The following is an 18475-nucleotide window of genomic DNA, read 5'->3' on the forward strand; positions in this document are numbered from 1 at the left end:
CTTGCCCTCCTGTAGTGTATCCACCCACCCACAGTTGCCTGCACCACAATGCATCCTGTGCGGGGCCCCCGCTTATAGCTGGAATCGCACCCCCTCAATTAGTCCGTATCAGTGTCATCATCAGAGCTCTCACTATCATTCTCTGGCAACGGATCACAAATATCCCCTCTGTAGGAGTTCCATTGTAGCCAGACTCCATTCCACTTTCGAGGATTATCTCTCATCTTATATACTGCCCTCTCCGTTATCATGAGCGTGTCCATGTTCCTGAGCCACTGCGCCAACGTGGGGAGCTCAGCCGCACCCCACTTCTGCGCAATGTCGCGTTTAGCCACCATGCAGCCTATCGTAACCCACAATTTGCCATAGTGTGTTAGATCAGTAGGACCCCAGACATTCAACAGACACACCCTGGGATCTTGAGGTATGGTGGAATTCAGTGTTTGTGCGATGGTACGGAGCACCCGCTGCCAATAGCTCAATATGTATGTGCAGCTCCAGAGGGTATGCAGGAGCGTACCCTCCCCCCCACACCCTCGCAGACAGAGCGGGTCATCCGCCCTCTGCAATTTGTGTAATGTCACTCGAGTGTAGTAGATTCTATGGAGGACCTTCAGTTGTATGAGACGGAACCTAGCCGAGATACCGGCTTCTCGCGGGGATGACAGAGCTGCATTCCATTCGGATTCATCGAAATCCCCAAGGTCTTCCATCCACTTGTCCTTAACTTTACCCAGTGGCTCAGGTATGTTATTAAGCAATTTCCGGTACGTTAGGGAAGTCGCACCCTCCAGCACACAGTCCGTGAGCAGGCGGTCTTCCAGCGGGGAGGACTCCGGAGGCGTGGTGCCCGGCGGAATCGCCGCTAGGAGGGAATGTCTGATTTGTATGTACCTGAATCGTTCCGTGTCTCTTAATTCATATTGTTGCTGGAGGGAAGTGAACGAGACCACCCCCTCCCTGGACCACATGTCTCCCACAGTCGAAATTCCAATGGCATCCCACTGGTCGAAACCCTTAGTGCGTCTCAGATGGCCCAGTGCTTTAGTGTCCCACAATGGTGTCAGTTTTGTAATTATCCCCGCCCAGCGGAGTTTCGATTGTGCCCTATACCATAGTTGCACCGTGTGCTTGGTGGGCCCTAACAGTTTCGACGCAATGCCCTTGTGGTATAAAGGCGCCAACATGCTGTTGGTACCCAGTTGGGCCCGATCCGCCTTAAAGGCTGGGTCATCCTGTGGTGCGTGTATCCACCTATTGAGAACTTTGAGTTGTGCCGCCCAGTAGTACAACAGCACGTTAGGCAGTGCAATTCCGCAATCATACCAGCTCCTATTAAGTTTTGCGTGTGCAATTCTCGCCGGCCGATTCCCCCACAGTAGACCCGATATCAGTGCTGTCACCTTTTGAAAATAGCTGGGGGGGATGAGTGTTGGAGCGTTTTCGAGGACGTATAGAAAGCGTGGCAGTGCCATCATTTTGAACAGAGCTGCTCTGCCCAAGAGCGTCAGCGGGAGCGTCTGCCAGTGTTGTACATCATGTCGCAATCGGAGGAGAGGAGGCTGTAGATTGCGAACAGAGAATTCCGCCGCATCCCGGGTAATGTGTATTCCCAGGTATTTAAAGGACGTGACTGCAACTTCTAGCGTGCATGCGTCTGGTAAGGTCGGGAGAGGACCCTTGAGAGTGTAGATGACAGATTTTGACCAGTTGATGGTGTAGCCTGACACTCGGCCATGGGAGGTGCAGATGGCTAGAAGGTTAGGGATGCTGTCATCCAGGTCAGTAAGATAGATCAACATGTCGTCAGCATACAATGACACCCTGTCTTCCCAGCTCGAATCCCACGTAATGCCCCTCAACAGTGGCGTAGTCCGTATAGTGATCGCGAGAGGCTCTAAGACTGACGCGAACAGGACGGGTGAGAGAGGGCATCCCTGCCGGGTTCCCCGCCCCAGTTGTATCTCTCGGGATATGTGGCCATTTGCCACTACATGTGCAATCGGATCCTTATACAGCAGCCGGATCCAGGCAAGAAAGTTAGGACCGAACCCCATAGAGGAGAGGACCGCGAAGAGGTAGTTCCACTCCACCATATCGAACGCCATCTTGGCGTCTAGTGACAGGATGGCCGCCGGTTCCGTCAGCAGCGGAATTCTTGCCATGACTCCCTGCACCCTACGGAGGTTCAGGGCCGTACTTCTGCGCGGCATGAATCCAGATTGATCCGGATGGATCAACTGACCTAAATGGGGCATGAGTCTGGTCGCCAGCAGTTTCGCCAGAATTTTAGCCTCGGGGTTCAACAGTGAGATAGGTCTATAGGATGTGCACTCGTTAAGCGGTTTACCCGGTTTCGGTATGGCTACAATAGTCGCCATCCGCTGGTCAGGTGGTAACGTGCCATTTTCCCTACTGTCCACGTACATCCGTAAGAGGGGCGGACTCAAAGACTCAGACATTGTTTTGAACCACTCGATGGGTACCCCGTTGGGGCCCAGAGCCCTCCCCGGATGGAGAGCGCCAATTGCCAATTGAATTTCATCCGCAGTGATGTCAGAATCTAATTCCCTCATCGCTTCGTCAGTCAATTTGGGTACTGCCACGCGGCTCAGGGCATCCCGGGCCTCATCCTCCGTGACAGTCACCGTCGGTGTGTACACCGCACTGAAGTGATCGGCTAGGACATCTACTATGTCCCCTGGTCGAGTGTGAACCCTCCCAAGTGTATCCTTAAGTTGTAGTATGTTCCTGTTGCCTCCCTGTTTTTTATCCAGCCAGGCTAGGAGTTTACTGGCCTTGTCCCCGATATCATACACCCTGTGTTTAGTGGCTGCAATGTCTGCCATGGTCAGGCGTCGCACATGGTCCGTGAGAAGTCATTGACGTAGCTGTAGGGAATGGAGGTTAGCACAGGTGGGATCTGCCATATGAGCTGTGTTGGCTTCGTCGAGCTGCAGTTCCAACTCAGACGTCACCTCTCCCTGTTGTTTCTTGTAGTGTGAGATCGCTGCTATCGCCTGCCCCCTAAAAACAGCCTTGTAGGCCTCCCAGAGTATTGAGGGCGAGCTCACTGAAGCTTGATTTTCTGCAAAGTAGTGTTTGGTAGTGTTCTGCAGGTCTTTACGAATGGCCGGGACCTTGAGGTAGCCAGGATATATCGGGTATAGCCTCCTGCGGGTGGCTGCATGGCTGGATAGTGTCAGGGTAATAGGCGAGTGATCGGAGACACCCCGTGGCTTTATTTGTGTGTCTTCGATGGTGAGACAACCAGTCCCTAATGTGAGGAAATAATCGATTCTGGACAGACCGTTGTGTGTTGCAGAGTAGTACGTGTATTGTAATTGATCCGGGTGTAGTGTGCGCCAGACATCCACTAGGCCCTGTGCTTCCAGAAACCCGCCAAATTTATTGGTGCCAGGTGAGTGCGAGCGCCCGGGGAACCTATCACGTGTGTCGTGAAGTACCGCATTGAAATCCCCCCCAATAATCAAATCCCCTTCCGGGAGTTCTAAGAGGAACCTACCAAGGTCGGGCAGTGCCACAGTGTGTAGTGCTGGAGGGATGTATACCGATACAACGGACAGAGCTCTGCCCTCCCATTGGCCGGACACCGCCGCGAAGCGGCCCTGATCATCTGTTTTGGTGGATGTGATAATGTATCGCGAGGATTTGTGCATTAGTATGCCCGTCCCCCGTGACCCCGGAGTGAATTCCGCATGTGTAACCATGTGGTAGCCCCGTCTATCCATGGCCCGTGTGGTAGTGCCCATCATGTGTGTCTCCTGCAACAAGACCAGGGCAGGACCCACCCTCCTAATTCCCTGAAGAACCAGGCCTCGTTTGATTTTATCGCCTAAGCCTCTAACGTTCCACGACATAATGTGTAGTGGGGCCGTCAGAACGGAATCATCTAGTCCGGCCATGGCAGTGGGGTGTGTTTGTGTCCCTCTATTACTGTCGGGTGCATGTCTTGTCGTATCCTGCGTGGGGCACTCCCTCGAAGGTGAGCCCACCGTTTCGAGGACGCGCCACCCCGTTCCACTAGAGGAAGCACCCACGGGGCAACAACAAGGGCATCAGTGTGAGAGACCCGACGGGTCAAGTCGTGTCGTGCAGTGTTCATGATGTGGTGTGACACATAGTTCCAAGCCGAACCAAGAACCTGTAGAACCAAACCGGTTACAAAAATAAACACCCCCCTCTCCCAACTACCCCCCTCCCTGCTTCCCTGCTATACGGACGTGAACCTGCCCGCCTCCCCAACTTAGCAGAGTGCATTACCCCAAACCCAACCAGTGTACTTGCGCGTTGGGGTGAAGGAGTCTCTGAGGCCAGCGGCCCCTCAATCTTCTCCCCGGAGGCCCCTCGCCCAGTGTCCATGAGTGCGCCTCAGGTGCTCAGCACAGTAAGTCCAAAAACATTGCTAAGCCGGAAATCATTGTTCATCGTTGTGGCCTCCATCTGCGGCCTCGCTGTGGGGTGATCCCTCGCTCTCTCCATCACCTCTCGAAGTCTGGGAAGCCGGGAGGCTGCCGGTCGCACAATCTTTCTGCTGCCGATGAGGCCGTCGAGGGCGCGCGTTCGTTCTCCAGCCGTCCAGCCAGTCCCTTGCAGATCCCGGGTTGTCGAAGAACCAGGTTTTGTTTTCAGCGACCACTCGCAGTCTCGCGGGGAAGAGCATGGAGTATGGGATCTCTCTCGCCCTGAGTTCTTTCTTGACCTCGAAGAACGTCCGTTGTCTGCGGGCCACCTCCGCCGTGTAGTCAGGGAAGAACGCCACCGTAGAGTTTTGGATTCTTATCGGAGGGGACGTTCGGGCTGCCTGTAGAGTGACGTCTCTGTCCCTGAAATTGAACAGCCGGGCAACAATGGGTCTCGGAGGCGCTCCAGGTTTCGGTTGGCCCCCCGGCACACGGTGCGCTCTCTCTACCGAAAAGAAGGTGGATAGTCCTTTGGGTCGCAGTTCATTGGTGATTAGGCCCTCCACGTATAAATCCATGGCTCTCGTCCCCTCCGTCTCCGGCACGCCGAGTATGCGGATGTTGTTCCGCCTGGAGCGCCCTTCTTGGTCGTCGAGCTTCTCACGCAGCACCTTATTGTCCGTAGTTAGCTTTTCGACCGCCAGTTGGAGTTCGGAGACGTCTTCCACCAAGGACTTCGTTACCACTTCCATGGCGTTGACCTTTTCTGTCATCTTGTGGAAATCAGCCCTGATCAGCGTAATGTCCGTGGAGATCGTGCCCACTGTTGTTTGTAAATGTGCCAGGGCCTGCATCACGTCATCTAGGGTCGCTTTTTTTGCCCCCTGTACCTCCATGGACTTTCCAGCCGTCTCCTTCCCTGCGATCGGGGACACTGCAAGCCTGTCACTGGCGTAGCGGTCTATCCGAGTTTGCGTAGGGCCACTCTTCAGGCCTCTCTCTGCCATGTCGCCAGTATCCGCGGCCCCCGGGCTGACCAGCGACGGGGGACCGCGCCTGCCCCTTCTGCGGCGTATGATGTAGGCTAAGTTTGTGGCAGGCCGGGGGTGCAGCAGCTGGCCTGGGAATTCTCGGCACGATGCCCAGCCGGGAGTGCGGAGAGGAGAACGATTGACGGGGCCTAGATCCCGCGTCTCTGGTAGGCGCTGTTGCTGTACTTCGCGCCCGCAGACAAGGGGGCGAAAGCCGGTCTCTTGGGGCTTCCCCAGGCGCCAGCACCGCTCAGCAGGTGTCGCGGAGATGAGCGACTGGGCGCAGGTGAAGGACGCGTCTGTACCTTGTAGGGCTTCGTGTTCCGCAGTGCCAGGCGCCGTAAGAGTAGTCCCCTGCTGTCCTGTGGGGTAGTTCCAGCCCTAGGCTAATCAGGAGGAAAGGATCACACAGCGCCCCAAACGTTGTACCGATGGTGGTAGAACCGCCCAAGCAGGTCTCCGGCGAATAGGACACACATTCCCTGCCGCTCAGAAAGTGGGTATGGCGGTGAGGCGGAGAACGGGTTTACCGCCGCCCGTGGTGTGGCGGGCAAGGTCCGGATCTCGGCCGGGCTCGGCAGAGCAGCGCCGGCTCTCCACAAAATGGCGGCAAGCTGCCGCGAGTCAGTCAGGGCGGCCGCCCACTGGCGGTCTCAGCAGACGGGGGAGTGAGGCAGCACCTACCCGGCTCCGTCCCAGTGTTTCCGGCCGCTTCCGAGCCCGGATCAGCCCGCACTCACCCCGCGGGCCGGCGCCCGGCCGCCGAGTTGACAGGCAGCGGGCACTTCCGGTGCGGGTCCCCCCGGGCAGTCGCACTTCCCGGCAGGCCGGAGAGCGAAGGCAGTCCCCGGCTGCGCCGCGCTGCAGAGGCCCCTCCGTCACCTGGGTGGATGTCGGCTTTTGGACGTCAGGCAGGCACCGCACTTGCACCCGTCGGCACCGCTCGGTTCCGGGCTCAGGGTGTCTCCTCCTGGGGTAAAATATACTACGGATGGTGTGCAGGATTACTGGAGAGGCCGCCTCGACCGTGGAGCTACTCCTCTATGCTGCCGCCATCGTTGGCTGCTAGCCACGCCCCCCCCAAATTTATATATTTGATTTAGTTCTCAACTGAGAACAACAAATAAGATGATAAAACAATAAAATTACATTTATAATTAGCAAAATTGTGATCACTTATCCTAATACAAGTTAAAAAAAGTTTTTAAAAATGTAAACAGATTATAGCATACAAATTCATTGGGAGGTGATTTAAGAATGGAAATCAAACTCTGTACACTTGTAGAATTACATTTTGTTTGAATTGGTTTTAAAAATCGCTTTCTGGCGACGACTACTGCGGTTAGGACAAACAAACAAAATATGCATCCGATCTTGAACTCCTCCTTTACAGAGGTCACATACGCTACTGGCATTATTGGTATTTGTCCATTTACAGGTAAAAGATTTGAGATGAAGGGTCCCAAACGGAAGTAAAATCATGCAATGCCGGGCACCGTGTCTTAAAGTGAAAGTAAGATATTGTTGCCTTTGTTTGAATTCAATTGACTCAGCATATACCGTATAACATTGCACTTTTGTACAGTGCTGGAAATCTAGATCATAGCTTATCCTTGGAGTCAAGAGTTTTTTAAAAGAGTTTCAAATGTGCCGGAGTCCAGGTTTTCAGCGGATCAACTGTACATTCTGACAACCTCAGTGCAAACACTAAGGGCCCCATTAGGAAAGCGGGCGGAAAACCACCCCAACCGCCATGGAGGCGGGAAACAACCGCCCGCCGGGACCGCGGATAAACCAGCGGTAAAATTACAATCAACCGCCAAAAAAGCCCGACTGCAGGGGTTGTGGGCAAACCAAAACCGCCCAATGCGGGCAGTGATGTCCAAAAAACGACCGCAGTGGAAAAGCTACAACCCACCGCAAGCAAAGCGGAGACACCGCACAGGAAATTAGGATATCCCCGATGGTCCCGCGGTACGATCTGCTGTTTCTGACCACCGCGGTCGCACACAGGAGTGAATGGGAGAGACAGCGGAAGAGCTGCAGCATAGCCACCACAGCGGACGGTACATGAAAAACATGGCAGACGATGCCAAAACACTACAACAATGCCAAACTTTGCACAAATCAAAGTAGCCATGCCCTCCAAATACACAAAACACATACCAATGAAAAAACAAATGCCCAAAAAAACATACAATTCCATGGACAACACCCACAACACACCTGACATCAAAATCCCATTTGGACACACCTGCACAGCTGAGTGTAAAGCCATCCACTTTACTGACCACAATCCTTTGCAACACTCTAGAAGAGAAGGGCATACACCAGATCTGACAGGAGTGGCAAAAGAACACAGCACACACACACCACTACCACCAACACTACCATCACACCAGTACCAACAATCCCCCACCACACAACTCACCTCACACAACACCACACCCACCGCACACACCCCTCACCCACAAACACTTCAAACACCACGCACCATGGTAGCACAGAAAATGCCCAAATTCACAGAGATTGAGTTGACAGTCATGGTCAATGAGATAGTCAGAGTGGAACCACAACTGTTTGGTAGCCTGGTCCAACAGACACCATTAGCCAGAAGGACACAAATGTGGGAAAAGATAGTGCAAAAGGGTCAGTGCAGTAGGGACCACCCCGCGATCCAAGAAGGAGATCATGAATCGGTGGCATGATCTCAAGAGGGTTGTCAAAGAGAGGAGAAGCCAGAACCGGGAGCTGGCTGAAAGGACTGGCGGTGGCCCTCCCATTCCACCAAAACCATTCACACCATGGGAGGAGAAGGTGCTTGCCATACTGCATCCTGATAGTCTCACAGGAGTATCCGGGGGAGTGGAGGCTGGAAAGTACAAAGAAATGTTAACCAACACACTGATAAGTACTTCCTTGCACAACGCAAACACCATTGCTTTTTCCACCCTCAACTAACAGGTAGCTATCCATCTCGCATGGGAGGCCTGTACCACGACTCCCACCATGCCCCCTGTCCCACAGCCTACCAAGATGGAGCCCTCCTCCAACACCACCCAGGAGCATGTGTCAGCCATTGCACTGTTCACCCTCACCTAACAGGTAGGTAGCCATCTTGCTTGGGAGGCCTGTTTGGGGGTGTGAGGACTGAAACAAGACTCCTACCATACCCCCTGTCCCACACCTGAGCAGGATAGAGCCCTCGCCCCCACTCAGAAGCATGTGCCAGCCATTGCACTGTTCACCCTCACCTAACAGGTAGGTAGCCATCTTGCTTGGGAAGCCTGTCTGGTGGTGGGAGGCCTGTACCACGACTCCCACCATGCCCCGTGTCCCACAGCCTACCAAGATGGAGCCCTCCCCCAACACAACCCAGGAGCATGTGGCAGCTATTGCACTGTTCACCCTCACCTAACAGGTAGGGAGCCATCTTGCTTGGGAGGACTGTTTGGAGGTGGGAGGCCTGTACCACGACTCCCACCATGCCTCCTGTCCTATACCTGAGCAGGATAGAGCCCTCCCCCACCCAGAAGCATGTGTCAGCCATTGCACTGTTCACCCTCACCTAACAGATAGGTAGCCATCTTGCTTGGGAGTCCTGTTTGAGGGTGGGAGGCCTGCACTCCTACTCTCACCATGCCCCCTTGTCCCACACCCCAGCAGCATGGAGCACTCCCTCCCACCCAGGAGCACCTGGAAGCCATTGCACTGTTCACAAAACAAACTTACAGGTAGGTAGCCATCTTCACTAAGTTTGGGTGAAAATTCCGTTCGCGGAATTTGCGGATTTTTGGCAAATTAGCGGTCCGCGAATCGCGTGAATTTGCCCCAAAATCTGCAGATTCGCAAGCTGCAGATTTTTTTGCTTGATCATGCTTGAAAAATACAATATCGCGCGCGCGGCGTTGACTTACCGTGATTCTGAGTCTGCCGAGTTTTTTTTCTCCCGGTTTGCGTGTACTGCGCCATTTTGGATCTTGCTGCGTGATTGCGCGAGAGCTTTTCGACACAGCGACAGTTTCACAATGCGAGTATGTCATAAGGGCCCGCGATTACGCATTGCGGGAGTAAACAATGCCGAACACGTAGATGCGGCGCGCAGTAGACTTTCGGCGGTAGATTTGAACAGCTCGCTTTCCCGAAATTGCAAAAATTGCTATTCTGCACAGGAAATCCACCGCAGGCAGCATAAACCTTCTGAAAATTATGATTTTGATCAGAATAAGTCCTCATATTGACATGTGGGTGCACTTTTTGGTGCAAGGAGTCCATTTTTGGGGGGGTGGGAGGAATGAAATACCCCAGAGTCTCCAACTTTCTGTTCCTGTCCAGCAGGGTCCTCCCAGTGCTTTGTCCATGTCCTGGTCACTTTTGATTTGGATCTGGAGCTGGAAGGATTACTTTTTGTGGCTGCTGCTGGATATTTGTATTTGAGGACTTTTTGGACTTTGGAGTTTGGATCACTTTTGGACTTGAGATTTTACAAGTAAGTTGGTGTTGTTTGTTTGGGGCATTGCAGTTGCTGCAACTACAGATTTAAAACTTTTTTCACAACTTAACAAAAATATATATTGTGGGTAGCCACAGTATCCAGTATCCAGTAGTCCCAGGGTTAGTCATGGGTGCATGATACAACTGTTTCTGTGATTTTTTTTAAACATAATTCTCATTTATGTCGTGGAATTGTAGCTTACTGTTATATGTTGATTTTTTTTTTAAATGTTGGGGCACCTGTAAAGCCGCACTATCAGTAGGCCCAGGGGTAGTGAGTGGTGCATGGACCAAGTCTTTCTGTGGGGTGTCTTGAATTTAAACATCATTGAGGGCATGGATGGCATTGGATTGTGGTGATTTTTGTGTGTTTTTCGATTTTTTGGGGTGTTGGGGCCTGGCCTTGTGGGTGGTGGCCATTTTGAGGCCTGGTCCAGGCAGGGCCTGGCCATGTGGCTGGGGGACAAGGGGCCATTTTGAAGCCATGCAGTGTGCTTTGAGCCATAGGCCTGCACCCAGCCTGCCCTGCTTTCACCCATTATTCCCAGGGGTAGTGAGTGGTGCATGGACCAATGCTTTGTGTGGGTCCTCTTGAATTTAAACATCATTGAGGGCATGGATGGCATTGGATGGTGTTGATTTTTGTATGTTTTTTGATTTTTGGGGTGTTGGGGCCTTGCCATGTGGGTGGTGGCCATTTTGAGGCCTGGTCCAGGGAGGGTCTGGCCATGTGGCTGGGGGACAAGGGGCCATTGTTAAGCCAGGCAGTATGCTTTGAGGCAAAGGCCTGCACCCAGCCTGCCCTGCTTTCACCCATTATGCCCAGGGGTAGAGAGTGGTGCATGGACCAATGCTTTGTGTGGGGCCTCTTGAATTTATTTTAACCATCATTGAGGGCATGGATGGCATTGGATTGTGTTGATTTTTGTGTGTTTTTCGACTTTTTGGGGTGTTTAACTGATGTTCCTCTGGCTTCCATTGCTTTTAGGTGCACAAGAGAACCACCAGTGCCAGGAAGAAGTCCTGCAGCGGTGTGTGCAGCACAACATCACGTGACATCACATGTGGCCACAGTCAAGACAACTCTGCAACTCGTGCAACTGCGGCCTGCTGTTCTGACATCTGAAGAAGATGGGCCCAAAGAAAGGTGGCCGTAGCGCCTCAGCAAAAAATGTTGCCAGTGCCACTGCCAGTAAGAAGGAGAAGAAGAAGCAAGTGGCACCACCTACCAAGGAGACTGGTGTGCCCACCGACACCTTTTTTGGGAGAAAAAAAACTACGCCTGCAGCAGCAGCGGTGTTTCCGCCGGGGACCAAGTTGGAAGCAGCACCTCCGCTTCATTGGGCTCAGTGCCACCACGCCAAGTTAGGTCCAAGACCATGAGTGCTGCTGAGGCAGCCACTTTACTTTCTCAATCACCATCGACCAGTGATGTTGGTTCATCCCAAGAAAGTACCATCCAATCAACGCCGGGTGTAACTCAGCTGACAATTGTTCAACAACCACAGCCGCAACTAGTACAAGCGCAAGTACATGCACAAGGAGAGGCGCAAGGAGAGGTGCATGGAGAGGTGGAACTAGAGGTTAATGGAGCGGCACAATTGCCTACAACGCTTGTTCCTCCGAAGTAGGGGCACATCAGGAAATTGATATTCAAGCGGAGGTATCATCCGGGGAAGCCACTCCTCCTGATGATGCATTGTCTTCCAGATCTCCAGCAAGAAAAAGGTCAAGGAGGGCTACTACTACTACTACAAGTTCTCCTTCAAGATCCCTTCATTCTGATGACCTTGAGCCTGATTGGAACCCACAAATGCAGTCTAAGAGTGAGGCACGTCATGAGCCGACAAAGGTAGCTAAGCCTAAAAGGAAGGTTCCCGCAAGGCTTCGACTTATGGGTGATGACGACGAACAAGAAGTGGTGTCTTCTGATGCTGATGAACAGTCTGACGACGACCCAGTCATCACAGTCGTCACTCCAGCCCTAGCGGGCATGCAGCAGACAGACATTTTCACCCTATCCCGAATGGCTGCTGAGCGGGATGTGGGCGGCGTGGCACTGGTACCACCATCAAAGCAGTTAACAACAACACCAACACGACCTACAGCTTCCATATTTTTTAGTCAGAAGGGCCGGCAGGGACCTCCATCCAGCTCGACCTCCATTACCTCAAGTAGTGGTGCTGTAAGTGAACAACAGAAACAAATTCAGCCACGCCCATCCTCCACTTCATCTGGCATTGAAAGTCAAAGTAGCACCTTCACCACCAGCAGACATCTCCAGTCCCCAGTTTGGGACTTCTTTACTGTTAGCAAAAAGGCGGAAAACATGGTAGTTTGTTTGATTTGTAAAGTATTAGTTAGTCGGGCTAAGCTTGGTACCAACTATGGTACCGGAGGCCAGAGAGGTCATCTCAAAAAACACCACACTATCCAGTGGGATACGCACCTAAGGAACATCCGGGAAGCCCAAAGTAGAACTGATCCAAATGTATCCATTCACATTGCATCTGATGCTGACGAGGGGCTGATTGTGCAGGAGGGGAATTCAAGAACCGACCGACATTTTTTCTGGTAAACTCAGTACCCCTGACAGCAGCACTGCAGTGGTAGCGCCCACACCCTCTACCCCTGCAACAAGTATGAGGCACAATAAGAGTCTGGGAGAGACACCAATGTGAAAAACTACATCAATGAGCCTAACTGGTTTGAAGAAGTTTACATAATCATCATCACGTAAAACAGTCCAGCCCACCATTAGAAGCATGTTTTGGTCGGATGCGCCATTTGAACGCAACCACCCAACGGTACGTCTGTATATAGCAAAGCTGGCTAAAATGCTAGCGCTGGACCTTCTCCCTTTTTCTAGAATTTGTGGCAACAGTCTGCCCTAAATGGAAGGTTCCTAGCTGGTCCTATTTTGCCAGAGTTGCGGTTCCAGCACTAAATCAAGATGTGCTGGAGGTGATTGGGGCAGTTTTGCAGAAGAGTGCTGTTCACACTATCCACTTGACAACAGACATGTGGACCAGTTGCCAATCCCTTGATTAGATGTGCATCACTGCACACTGGTTCTCTTTTGCAGGGGTTAGAGATAAGACAAATGCAGGTGTTGACCTGGACACAGTTTTTCAAGCTACTCGGAAACATGCAACATTTGCCATGTTTGCCATTGACCTTTTGGATGAGTTTGATAGGAAGGTCTCTGAATGGCTGCATCCAATAAATCGCATAGTTGGTTATGTTTCCACGGATAATGGCAGTAATATAGGTAAGGCCATGCAACAAGGTGGCTATTTCAGAGTGCCGTGTTTGGTGCACAGTATTAACATCGTGGTGCAAGATTTCTTGAAAAAAGAAAACACAGTCAGCAAGTTACTGACCACCTGCCAAAGAATCTGCACACATTTCAGCCATTCTTTTAAGGCCCGGAAGGAGCTGAGTAGCATTCAACTTGAACATAGACTGCCAGTCAAAGGACTCATCCAGGAGGTGGCAACACGTTGGAACTCAACCTTTTACATGCTTGAGCGTCTAACTGAGCAGTGGGGGGTAATAAATGATTATGTCTATAAACTGGGTTCTACTATGAAAGACATGAGGCTAGAGTTGGAGGAATGAAAGCTAGTTGCAAGCCTGACAGACATGCTTCGTCCTTTTGAGGTCTTCACACGTGAAGTCAGCAGGGAGGACTGTTCTTTGGGCAAAGCTATCCCATTGTTGGTCATGCTAGAGCATCAACTGAAGGCGGTGTCTTCAACGTTCCGAGATGATGCTGAAAAGCAAGATGCATATCAGTTGGCGGAGAGGTTATGAAGCCACCTAGTTGCCAATGAAAGGCTCAAAACCATACATACAGAACAACATTACATTTGTGCCACTATTCTGGATCCACGGTACAAAAAGGCAGTGGCCAGCAAAGAATGAATTCCTTTTTATGAAGCAGATGTTTCAAAGTACAAACATTGGCTAGCTGTGTCAGCCACTCAGTGCGAAAAAGAGCGGCATTAAATTCAAGGAGCAGGCAGAAGTACAACTGAATCAGCAGGAAATTCGGCGTCAAGTTCCACTTCTGAATCTGTGACCAAAGGGAGTCACTTTCCCTCACAGCCATTAACGACACCAGCAGCAACCGTATCATCATCCTCACCTGCACCAGGCCCAGCCATAATATTGTCGGAAGCTGATTGGCTAACTCATCAAGGGTTTCCTCGTTCCGGTGCTGCAAAGGCCACAGATGGTACGCAAAGTGGAGCAAACACGGAGAACCTGGAGTCAATGGTGCAGGCATATCTGGATGGATGACCCAACAGAGGTTTTTGTTAATCAGAACCCATTGCTGTATTAGTATAGGAAAAAGGCCTCTATGGCCACTGATCAAAAACCTGGCTCTAAATTATTTGTCTTGCCCACTCGCAAGCAAGTCTTCCTAACGTGTTTTCAGTGCTGCTGATGCCATTGTAACTTCAAAAAGGACCTGCCTCTCGCCCAAAAATGTGGAGAGGTTAACACTGATCAAGATGAATCAGCACTTCATACCACCAGGTTACAAAATACGTGAATGCACGCAGGAAGAAGACACGACTTAGGTGATGGAAGTTCTTCTCTGTTAGCTGACCTACTCCCGTCTCAATTCATAGAGTTTGAGGACGAGCTCTACTTCCCTGACACCGAGGCCTGAAAATGACTTCCTTTTTTTTCGTCCTTATCACTTTTATTCCTGTGTGTCTTTCTTTGTTTTGCAACTTTTAACACAACAAAACTCTCACAACAAGTCCATCAGCAGCACTGTCTTCATATTTTTTTCCTTATTGATTTGAAGGTGCCGCAGTCTTCATTCCTGAGGTTCACAAGTTCACAACTCAATCATGCTCCTCTATCCTCCTCCTCCAGACTCCACCTATCCATTTCCCTCAAGGCAGATGGATTACGAAGAAATAAATAAAGAAACTTTGTTTTCATAGATGAGTCCCCTCAAGTGGGACAGAAATTAGTGGCTGACTACATGCTTGCTGATTGCTGACAGAGTTACTTCTGAAAATGACAGGAGAGGCTGCCCTGTGGGCCCTCACTTTCCGAAGAAGATGCGGACAAAAAGTAGAACAGGTAATGAATAATTGAGAAGATGGCATGCAGTGGACAGCAATGGCTGTCTGGCTCTGATGAAACCAATTGCTGTTTGTTTTTTGTGCATGAAATGAATCATATGTCTTGTCTTAGTTATTATTTAACCCTTTCGATGCTTGTGACGGAATGGTTCCGTCACAAGCGCCGGTTGGGCTGTGCTTGTGACGGAACCGTTCCGTCACGGCCACACCCATTATTGAGCACCTTCAGCACAGCGCGAAAAATTTGCGCCGCGCTACAGGTGTTAATCTTTTACACAGTAATTGTAACTCATGTCAACTACTCTGTTTTTTTTTACCTTGTTTAATTCAAATTGTACTTCAAATTAAGGGGCCCCTATGTTGCATTTTACAATATGCAAAATGTCATTGGAGTGGACTCACTTGCCAATATACCATGATAATTGATTAAGTAATATATCTTTTTCCTTTACAGTCAATCACTGGGATGGATGGATCATCAGCGTCGGTTTACGGAAGAACTATGGCCAATTCGTGAGTGGCAAACAGATAAACCAGTCTACAACAAGTACTACAGCAGAACTTCATGTCTGTCTATTCGCGGTATGTAGTGGTCGAGGGCAAGGCAGTGTACTGTTGTTGTTATGCCAGGCAGAGTCTACTCCAGACAACATTTCATGTAAAATTGGGGCTATGTGGCTTGCTGCATACAATTAGATATACTTTGTCTGTCTGACAAAGAGCCTAGGTATGCTACATCAGGTTGCTTCACTCAGTGGTGCCTGCCTTGACCGTCTGCATGACACTGCTTCAAGCTTGGGCCAAACATCCGTTATGTTTGTGAAATTTGCTTTTTTTCGCGAATCGCAAATTCTTTGGCCGAACGGATTTTTGGCCCATGCTTGCAGCAGGGCCATGCAGACGGTCAAGCAGGCACCACTGAGTGAAGCATCCTAATGTAGCATACCTAGACTCTTTGACACAGACGGACAAAGCATATCTAGAGTTTAGGGTTCAGTGCGATTTACTAGGGTTTTTGGGTTTAAGTTGGTGGGGTTCCCGCTGAGTCTAGGGATCAGGGTCCGATGCAGGCTTCTTCATAATGATGTTGGCAAGGTTTTAGGGGGGTTTGGCGTTCTTTGGTCCAGAATTGGCAGAATTTTGGCCTTTTTTGGTGTTTTGCGGGCACGTGTGTTTGGGTGAAAACTAAGTGAAAACTAGTCATAGACCTTTTTCTTCATCTTCTTCAAAGAGCGCAGTGGTTCGATTTTCTTCTGCCTTGCTGAGATTCTTGGGAATCATTGGAACGAGTTTCCAGGTAAGTTTCAAGAGGATCGAAATAGTGGAAGTGCCGAAAAGTTGAACAGCAATTTTTGGTGAACAGCGCAATTTGCCATGTTTTGAATATACCAGTATTGCATGTTTTGGGGGGGCTGTTTGGGGGTGTTCTAGATTTGTGGGGGTGGGTCGGTGGGTCCTGGAGCCCTGCTGGGAAGGTCTAATTTTGTTTGCAAGTGGTTTGAAGAAAGTCCATAGTGGAAAAGGGGGGTTTGAGCATAGTTGCAGACATCGTTTTGGCAGAATTTAAACTGAGGCCTAGTAGTATTGTGTGTTTTTGGGGGGCTGTTTAGGGGTGTTCTAGATTTGTGGGGGGGGGGGTCTGGGGGTCTGGGAGCACTGCTGGGATAGTCTAATTTTGATTGCATTTGTTTTTAAGAAAATCCATGGTGGAAAAGGGAAGTTAGGGCCTAGCTGCAGAGCGCGTTTGGACTGAATTGAAGGTAGGCCCTACATTTTCTAAGTGTGAGTTTTTGCATTTTTGCTTTTTGCCTGTTTGGGGGTGTTCTACTTTTTTGCAGGTGGGTTGAGGGGTCTGGGGGCATTGCTGGGAAGGTCTAATATCGGGCGCAAGTGGTTTGGATAAAATCTATGGTGAAAAAGTGTTTAAGTTTTTGCTCACTTGCCTGTTTTTGGGGGGCTGTTTGGGGGGCTTCTAGGTTTTTGGGGGTGGGTTTTGGGATCTGGGAGCACTGCCGGCACAATCTAATTTTGATTGCATTTGTTTTTAAGAAAATCCATGGTGGAAAAGGGGAGTTAGGGCCTAGCTGCAGAGCGCGTTTGGACTGAATTGAAGGTAGGCCCTACATTTTCTAAGTGTGAGTTTTTGCATTTTTGCTTTTTGCCTGTTTGGGGGTGTTCTACTTTTTTGCGGGTGGGTTGACGGGTCTGGGGGCATTGCTGGGAAGGTTTCATATCGGGCGCAAGTGGTTTAGAGAAAATCCATGGTGGAAAAGTTTTTGTGTTTTTGCTCACTTGCCTGTTTTTGGGGGGCTGTTTTGGGGACTTCTAGGTTTTTGGGGGTGGGTTTTGGGGCCCGGAAGCACTGCTGGCACAGTCTAATTTTGATTGCATTTGTTTTTAAGAAAATCCATGGTGGAAAAGGGGAGTTCGGGCCTAGCTGCAGAGCGCGTTTGGACTGAATTGAAGGTAGGCCCTAAATTTTCTGTGTGAATTTTTGTATTTTTGCTTTTTGCCTGTTTGGGGGTGTTCTACTTTTTTGTGGGTGGGTTGAGGGGTCTGGGGGCATTGCTGGGATGGTCTAAAATCGGGCGCAAGTGGTTTGGAGAAAATCCATGGTGAAAAAGTGTTGCGTTTTTGCTCACTTGCCTGTTTTTGGGGAACTGTTTGGGGGGCTTCTAGGTTTTTGGGGGTGGGTTTTGGGGTCTGAGAGCACTGCTGGCACAGTCTAATTTTGATTGCATTTGTTTTTAAGAAAATCCATGGTGGAAAAGGGGATTTAGGGCCTAGCTGCAGAGCGCGTTTGAGTGAATTGAAGGTAGGCCCTAAATTTTCCAAGTGTGAGTTTTTGAATTTTTGCCTGTTTGGGGGTGTTCTACTTTTCTGCGGGTGGGTTGACGGGTCTGGGGGCATTGCTGGGAAGGTCTAACATCGGGCGCAAGAGGTCTGGAGAAAATCCAAGGTGAAAAGGTTTTTCCGTTTTTGCTCAATTGCCTGTTTCTGGGGGGCTGTTTGGGTGGGTTCTAAGTTTTGGGGGGTGGGTCTGGGGGTCTGGGAGCACTGCTGGGATAGTCTAATTTTGATTGCGAGTGGTTTGAAGAAAATCCATAGAGGGAAAGGGGAGTTAGGGCCTAGCAGAGTGCGTTTTGGCACTATTTGGAGTTAGGGTTCAACCTGGTAGCAGTATTGCATGTTTTTAGGGGGCTACTTGGGGGTGTTCTAGATTTCTGAGAATGGGTTCAGGGATCTGGGAGCACTACTGGTATTGTCTAATTTTGAATGCAAGTGTTTTGAAGAAAATCCATGGTGGAAAAGTGGGGTTTGGGCCTAGTTGTAGAGCGCGTTTTGGCACGATTTGGAGTTAGGGTTAGCACTTTTGATTTTTTTCTGGGGCTACTTGGGGGTGTTCTACATTTTTGCG

This window comes from Lissotriton helveticus, chromosome 5_1 (assembly GCF_964261635.1).
Source record: "Lissotriton helveticus chromosome 5_1, aLisHel1.1, whole genome shotgun sequence".
Classification (NCBI taxonomy): Eukaryota; Metazoa; Chordata; class Amphibia; order Caudata; family Salamandridae; genus Lissotriton; species Lissotriton helveticus.